General features: G+C 42.9%; 1 pseudogene; it reads right to left on the minus strand.

Annotated features, from left to right (window-relative positions):
• Window positions 1-506: 506 nt before the first annotated feature.
• LOC137216692 (BTB/POZ domain-containing protein 3 pseudogene) lies at window positions 507-2,046 on the minus strand (annotated as a pseudogene).
• Window positions 2,047-8,497: the final 6,451 nt, after the last annotated feature.

The following is an 8,497-nucleotide window of genomic DNA, read 5'->3' on the forward strand; positions in this document are numbered from 1 at the left end:
AGGATTTAAGAAAAAGCAATGCCCAAAAGTAAAATATTTAAAAGGAAATAAAATAAGAAGGTAAACATGACTACTGTCTACTTTCTAAATTATTACTTATTATCAAGCAAAACGTCTTTCAAAATTGTACAATGAGGTTTATCGTTTTGGGGGGAGGGAGGGGTTCTGTTTAAAAATAATTCTTGTTATTGTTATTTTAGACTATTTATTCCTACTTAAAATAAAGCCCAAAAGAGAATTTGAAGTGATCCAAAAATTGTCCTAAGAGGGACAAAACTGGGAGGTCAGTGGGGCAGTTGGAGAAGAACGCAAAATCTCCCCAGATGTATAAACGCAACTCTAAGAACCACAAGCCTTGATGAGAACTTGGCTCTTTTAGGCATAGAGTTAAAAGCTGAACGCTGCATTTTTGCCTGTACATAATTAAAAGGTTGAAAGAAATTTGAACCTGCCTACAGCTCCATTCGTTACAAATTACCTGCGCTGATCGCAAACCTGCAGCTGAGCTAAGCATCAAGCAAGTAGGAGCGTGGTGTGCACCTCAGAGCCCGCACTGCTCCGGGCAGCGTGCTCAAGCGTAGAATATAAATTCGGGGATCTGCTGCCCCCCGCCCCTGCACTCCAGTGCCGACGGTGACTTTGCCACACTGAACTTCTGTCATGCCTTCCTGTCCAAAGTAGCTGAGCTCATTACCATCCGGGATCACGCAGGCCGTGTAGAAGGTGTCCTGCTTAGTCTGCACCGGGTACTCAAACCACGCGGAGAAGGTGTTGCTGGAGCTGTCTGAGAAGTACTTGCTCAAGTTCTGCCCCAGGACGACGCCCTGCCGCTTGAGTTCGATCTTGGCGCTGTACTCAGCCGAGCCGTAGCTGGAGCCGTGCAGCCCGAAGCCCGCGATGAACACCCTCTTGTCGACGGCGAACTGGATGCTGTCGCAGCGGCCCCGGTAGCGCCACTGGTTGCTCCGGTAGGCGCACAACTGGAAACGGTGGCAGCGCTGGAGGACGAGGCCCTTGCGGGCTTTGCAGCTCGGGCTTCTTGGCCGCGGTGTACCAGAGGAAGATGTCGTTGGTCTCGTTCAGAGTTAAGACTCCGGACTGCGCAGCACTGTTTGCAAAATCGTCCAGGGCCATGGTCGGGATGCGGGTCAAGTAAAGCGCCTTCCCGAGGACCTTGCGCTTGTTTTCAGCGCTCAAAGCCAGATCTTGTCGCTGGCATTCCACTTCAGCCCAGCTGAGAGCTGCCTCGAAAACCACAATTTCTTTGGCATTCAGAGTTTCCCTGCGGAGGATACTTTCTAGTGTCCGGAAGTCAATATCACAGAACCCCTCAGACTTGAGAGCGAGCTCGGCCTGGGCGTCAATCACCTCCCAGCACCGCTGGGTCAGGTCCGGCTCCTCAAACAGGCAGCTCTGGGACAGGAGGACACAGGCGTTCTTGGCGCTCAGGCAGGTCTCCAGGAGATTGACGCAGGCTCGGGCGAGGTGAGGGACGATGTACTTTTTGGCAGCATAAAGAGTGGCCAAGACTGTGACAGCACCCAAGTCCATTTCATCACAGTAGATGTATTTCAGCATAGCGAGAAAAGCAGCAGGGTCGACATCTGGTATACAGATCTCAGCTTTGTCTTCGGCAAGTTCTCCATAAAACATTGCATGGAACACGGAGCTCCCAACAGCTAAAACATATTTGTGTCCTGGCAACCGCTGAGTCCCACCTGGTGGCCCAACCACAAAATGTACATCTGCCATCAAATCATTATGGAACATCACCGCATTTCTCTCTCTAATGGTGGGATAAGGAACCTGCCAATTCGGGGCTGGAATAAGGTTGTTGTTACTGAGATTCTGCTGGTGGTACTGATGGACAGTAGTGCTGCTGGAGTTGGCTGGTTTTCTTCGGCGGAATATATCAGCAGTCATCTTCTTTTTAGTCTTCAAGGTAATTACTTCATAACAAACTGGAGGCAACTTGCTGCTGCTGCTGGGATTTTTTTTCTTCGAGCTCTTCTTGGACCTGTTCTTTACCATATCGCTCGCGGTCCTTGTCACCTCAGGCAGCGCCCGCCGTCTGCGCTGCTTACCACTTGCTTCCTCGGCCCGGTGCCCGCTCCTCGGGCCCCGTCCCGGGCACTCTGGGATCCAGCACCCGGCAGGGCTCGGCGGGCACCCGCAGGCTGCATTCCTTTTTTTTTTTAAAGATTTTTTTTTGATGTGGACCATTTTTTTAAAGTCTTTACTTGTTACAATACTGCTTCTGTTTTATGTTTTGGTTAATTGGCCACGAGACATGTGGGATCTTAGCTCCCCCGCCAGGGATCGAACCCACACCCCCTGCATTGGAAGGTGAAGTCTTAACCACTGGACCTCCAGGGAAGTCCCATGAATTGCATTCTTAAAATTACATATTCTAATTGGCTGTTGCTGATGTATTAGAATATTGTGGATTTTTAAATTTTATTTTTATCCACTAAACTTGTTGCAATTTCTTAATAGTTCTAATAGCTTTTTGAGTCTCTGGAATTTTCTATGTAAGCAATTATACTTTCTGAAAATAATGACAATTTAACTTCCTCCTTTTGATTCTTAAAACCACATTACTCTTCCTTGTCTGCTGCATTGCTTACAACCTCTAATACCACGTTAACTCCAGTGGAAACAGTCTTATCTAGTTAATTTAAAGGAACACATATATCACTAGTTAGTATGATATTCGCTGTAGTTGTTTGAACTTGCGTTCAGAGATTGCCTTTCTTCCAGATTACTCATTGTGAATGGCCTTCAGGATGGATAGTCAGAAGCTCTAATCAGCAGCAAAACTGTCTCTGGAGCGCTTCCCTGGGAAACAGAGGCAGTTAAGTGACTTCCTAGAGGAGTGTCCTAGCCAGTCTCCAGCAGAGGCAGTGTGGAGTCATTCTTTTACTGTGCTTGCCTCAATCTCCTACATCTGAAATGCATTCTTTACTCATTTGCCCCATTTTTGCATTGCTTTGAAATTTTAACTTAGTGCATTTACTTTTTTCTTTCCAAGTAGATTATAAGATCCTTGAGGATAAGGGCTAAACAGTGCCTTTCTTTTATCTCATATACACTCTTTAGAATATAAGTTCTATGAGGGAAGAGACTTCGCTGGTGTTGTTGCTACTGTTTCCAGTGGCTAGCACAATGCCGAGCACTGTAAGCACTAAATATTTTTCAATAAGTGAGTCAGCCTCACATTCCTTCAACCCCCACAGGCTTCAGTCCATGTTTGGCAATTTGCTGTTTGTACCGAATGCATTCAAAAATGGTGGTGGAATGAATGAGCCCTTCCAGGCCCTAGTCTCTCATTTTCATTCCACCATTCTTTCACCTGGACATCTCCATTTCTAAACAGTTTAAGCAAAGCTTGATGTTGATGTATTTGTCAATGCCAGAAAAAAAATGTTTGACAAGTGTGCAATCTAACTTCATGAATTTCAAAACAGATGACACCCATTTTGATAAATGCATATGATTCTGCAGCTGATGAAAAAGAAAAATGAAAATGGGGCCAAATTACGTTTTGGCACCCAAGACAATAATCAATCTTTCTTCACGCTAATGGTCTGTCATGAGACCATAAAACCACATGAAGACAGGAAACAAGAAAGTCCTCACACCAGATTTCCAAGGGAGTCAACATAATTTGGTTAACAAGACACACTTATCTGTGAATGAATTACAGCTAAGTGTGAACCTGGCAGTTCAATGATAAAATATGTCAAAGCTTTCCAGAAATGATTACCACCATAGCATTGAATAAGGTTACCATGGGCAGAACAGACTAATTGGTAGAGTTAGATCTATTTTTAAATGTCAAACAACATCTTGCTACTCTTAGCAGCACTGCTCTATGCCCCTTAACTGGGGATACTAACTACCTACACGTTTCTCACTCCCACCGTAACAGTCTACCCACGTTTGTTTTTTAAATCACATAGCTGGGGAGACATACACAGAAATCTGATAATCAAGTCCTGGTCCTGCCTTCTAAGGGGTGGCAGTAACATAGGGTGGTAAAGGAGAGAGCTCTTGTTGCCACGCCCTCATTTGTCACCGCCACGTTCAAGCTCTTTTCCTGCCCTTCAAGTGCTCTCTTTCAGCTGCATGAACTCAGTTACCTGTTCACCTGTCCCTTTATTTAAAGGCAGAAAACCTTCTCCCTGATGCCATTACAGCCTTCATGAACAGTTGTATCTTCTGAATCTGTAAGGTCACTCATCATCCTCCCATAATCCCTTTCCTGACTTTAGCTGTCATCCTCCCTCCCTAAACATACTTGCATGGACATATAAGTGATATCACACAGTATTTGTCTTTCTCTGTCTGACTCATTTCATCAAGCATAATATTTTCTAAATCCATCCACGTTGCTGCAAATGACAGAACTTCATTCTTTTTTATGGATGAGTAATATTCCATTGTGTGTGTATATGTATGTATGTATATATACATGTATATATGTATGTATATATATACATATATATATATAATATCTTTATCCATTCATCCTGAATTCTTTCCAAAGTGCTTTTCCATAAAAATCTTATTGAATCCCTGAAAAGTCCTGTAGGATAAACCTGGCATATTATTACCATCTTACAGATGAAGAAACTGAGGCATGGAAAGGGTCAAGAGCCTTCAGTGAGATATCACTCTAGCAACAGGGTATGGAAGTCACTTCACCCAGCCACTGTATGAAGCTCCTCCCGGATAAAAGGATGCAATTTAGATCTGAAACTTAAGCACAGAAATACTCTATAAATCAACAATAGGCTGGCATCTTTCAGGATATAAATTCAAGACAGTGAATCTTTGATGATGAAGATAGCTTTAATAAGGAAAGTAGATATAGGAAGCACAAAAAGAAAAAAAAAAACCTGCCAAAAACGATCTTCAGTGAACACTAGATCTGGGGTTTTGCAAATATATTAAGGCTGTTTAACATTGGTCATTGACAATTTCCTTTAGCTTTCACGATTGGTGGAAATAAATATACGCTTCTCTCTAAGGCTCAAGCCTCCAAGGAAATACCTAGTGCTGGTAAACAAGTTCTATAACGTCATGTGCTCTCCGAAAAGCAATGACTCTCAAACTTTAGAACATTCCAAGAGCCAAGTTAAGGAAATGGCAACTTATTTAGTGACTTTAATAAAACATGAAGAGGCCTGAAGGAAGCAAGCGCAATATGGTGGGAAGTTTTCACTAGATAACACCTATTTGCAGTTGTCATCTGATCTGTGTAGAACTGACGATACCACCAGATTTGTCATTGATTTGGTTGGGTGGGCTATTCCTCCATCTGGAGACACTGGGATACTTATAAATTAGTTTTCTTCCCGAGTATCTACCACAGATAATGTTTACTCTGCCTTTACTTATTAGGGTCTATCTGAAAGAATCTCAAAGCCATTATTCAAAGATGCTCTGTTTTATATATGTCTGTAGATGCACAGGAATGTCTGGTCGTCTATTTGGTACATTTGTAAAATGCTTATTGTGTGCAGACACTGCTTCCGGCATTTGATTTGAAACACAAGAACTATTTTAACTACTCCATTGTAAAAATGAAATGGCTTAGCACATGGAGTGTTAAAAAAATGTGAACTAAATATTGGGTGAAGAATTAGCTGGAAGGAGAATGTGATAATCCAAGTTGGAATAGACCAAAATCAACCATGTACCAAAAATAAAAAATAACCTATGCTTTTCTTAAACAGCAGGCACTCCTAATTTATATTCCAGCTAACAATTGCTTTTCCAATAATAAAGCATCTGTTACCTAACTCTGTTTCCTTGTTTACCCACCTCTCCCTTCTCCAGCACTGAATTAATCTCACAACTCACTTTTCCTCTTCTGATAAAATAAATCAAAACAAGGAAATAGAGACCATTTCAAACAGTGGTCCTTCATCCTGAAGTAGTTATTCAATGCAAGTACACATTGCTCATACCAGCCACTTCCTAGTTGCCACTGACAAAATTCACCAATGTCTTCCATCACACCATGTAAGTCACATTACTGGTAGGACAAAACATTGCCTCTTTTATCACAGGCAAAAGTGCAGCTGTCAACTCTCCACCTTCCAACGTGAAATTCTAACACCTCCCCCTCTCTCTAGCTCCATTACTTCTGATCTCAGGGGAAGAGGTGTCCCTCCTTATGGTCAACACTTACGTTGGCAGCTGGGCTTGGGCCCCTCCTCTTCTACTCTGTCAAGCCCATTTATTCCTTAACCCACTATTTTCTATCTCCACTGTTGATGTGCCACAGAAAAAACTCTGGATCCTTTCTGGTAGAGTCTTAATTAACCAATATATGGGATTTAAAACTCCTGAGCCTTCCTTACTAAGAATTTCTCTTTCCTTGGTTTCCATAAGGTACAATCTCCTGACCTACCACCCTGCCACTCACCCTCAGTCACTGTCACTAACTTTTCCTCAAGGTTTTTCTGCCCAGAAAAGTAACACGTGCACATTGCAGAAAATTTTGAAACTACATTCAAAAAGAGTAAAATAAAATTTTCTAAATATAAATAATCTGAGCATTGTAGCGTAGTTCCTTCTAGGCCATATATATTTTCCTAATGAAATTCTAATCGTGCTGTGTTCATTATCCTGATTGCAGTGATGGTTTTACAGGCATATACATATGTCAAAATGTATCAAATTGCATACTTCAATGCATGCAGTTTATTGTATGTCAGTCATACCCCAACTAAGCTGTTTTAAAAATGTAAACAATAGAACTGCTGAACAACCATTGACAGGAAGATGCTGGAACCCACCAAAAAAGATACCCTACATCCAAAGACAAAGGAGAAGCTGCAATGAGACGGTAGGGTAAAATCAAATCCCATAACCGCTGGGTGGGTGACTCACAAACTGGAGAACACTGATACCACAGAAGTCCACCCACTGAAGTGAACGTTCTGAGCCCCACATTAGGCTTCCCAACCTGGGGGTTTGGCAACGGGAGGAGGCATTCCTAGAGAATCTGAATTTGAAGGCCAGTGGGATTTGACTGCAGGACTTCCACAGGACTGGGGAAAACAGAGACTCCACTCTTGGAGGGCATACATAAAGTCTTGTATGCACCAGGACCCGGATGAAAAGATCAGTGACCCCATAGGAGACTGAACCAGACCTACCTACTAGTGTTGGAGGGTCTCCTGCAGAGGCGGGGGGCAGCTGTACCTCACCATGGAGACAAGGACACTGGCATCAGCAGTTCTGGGAAGTACTCACTGGCGTGAGCCCTCCCATAGGCCACCATTAGCACCACCATACAGCCTGTAGGCTCCAGTCACCTCAGGCCAAACAACTAACAGGGAGGGAACACAGCCCCACCCATCAGCAGACAAGCAGTTTAAAGTTTTACTGAGCCCTGCCCACCAGAGCAAGACCCAGCTCTACACACCATCAGTCCCTCCCATCAGGAAGCTTGCACAAGCCTCTTAGATAGCCTCATCCACCAGAGGGCAGACAGCAGAAGCAAGAAGAACTACAATCCTGCAGGCTGCAGAACAAAAACCACAATCACAGAAAGTTATACAAAATGAAAAGGCAGAGGATTATGTCCCAGACGAAGGAACAAGATAAAACCCCAGAAAAACAACTAAATGAAATGGAGATAGGCAACCTTCCAGAAAAAGAATTCAGAATAATAATAGTGAAGACGATCCAGGACCTCGGAAAAAGAATGGAGGCAAAGATCGAGAAGATGCAAGAAATGTTTAACAAAGACCTAGAAGAATTAAAGAACAAACAAACAGAGATGAACAATACAATAACAGAAATGATAAATACACTAGAAGGCATCAATAGCAGAATAACTGAGGCAGAAGAACAGATAAGTGACCTGGAAGACAGAATGGTGGAAATCACTGCTGCAAAACAGAATAAAGAAAAAAGAATGAAAAGGAATGAAGACAGCCTAAGAGACCTCTGGGACAACATTAAATGCAACAACATTCACATTATAGGGGTCCCAGAAGGAGAAGAGAGAGAGAAAGGACCAGAGAAAATATTTGAAGAGATTAGAGTTGAAAACTTCCCTAACATGGGAAAGGAACTAGCCACCCAAGTCCAGGAAGTACAGAGAGTCCCAGGCAGGATAAACCCAAGGAGAAACATGCCAAGACACACAGTAAGCAAACTGATAAAAATCAAAGAAAAAGAAAAAATACTAAAAGCAACAAGAGAAAAATGACAATAACATACAAGGGAACTTGCATTAGGTTATCGGCTGATTTCTCAGCAGAAGCTCTGCAAGCCAGAAGGGAGTGGCACAGTATATTTAAAGTGAGGAAAGGGAAGAACCTACAACCAAAAATACTCTACCCAGCAATGCTCTCATTCAGATTTGACAGAGAAATCAAAAGCTTTACAGACAAGCAAAACTTAAGAGAATTCAACACCACCAGACCAGCTTTGCAATAAATGCTAAAAGAACTCCTCTGGAGGGGGGAAAGAG

The sequence above is a fragment of the Pseudorca crassidens genome, chromosome X (assembly GCF_039906515.1).
Source record: "Pseudorca crassidens isolate mPseCra1 chromosome X, mPseCra1.hap1, whole genome shotgun sequence".
Classification (NCBI taxonomy): Eukaryota; Metazoa; Chordata; class Mammalia; order Artiodactyla; family Delphinidae; genus Pseudorca; species Pseudorca crassidens.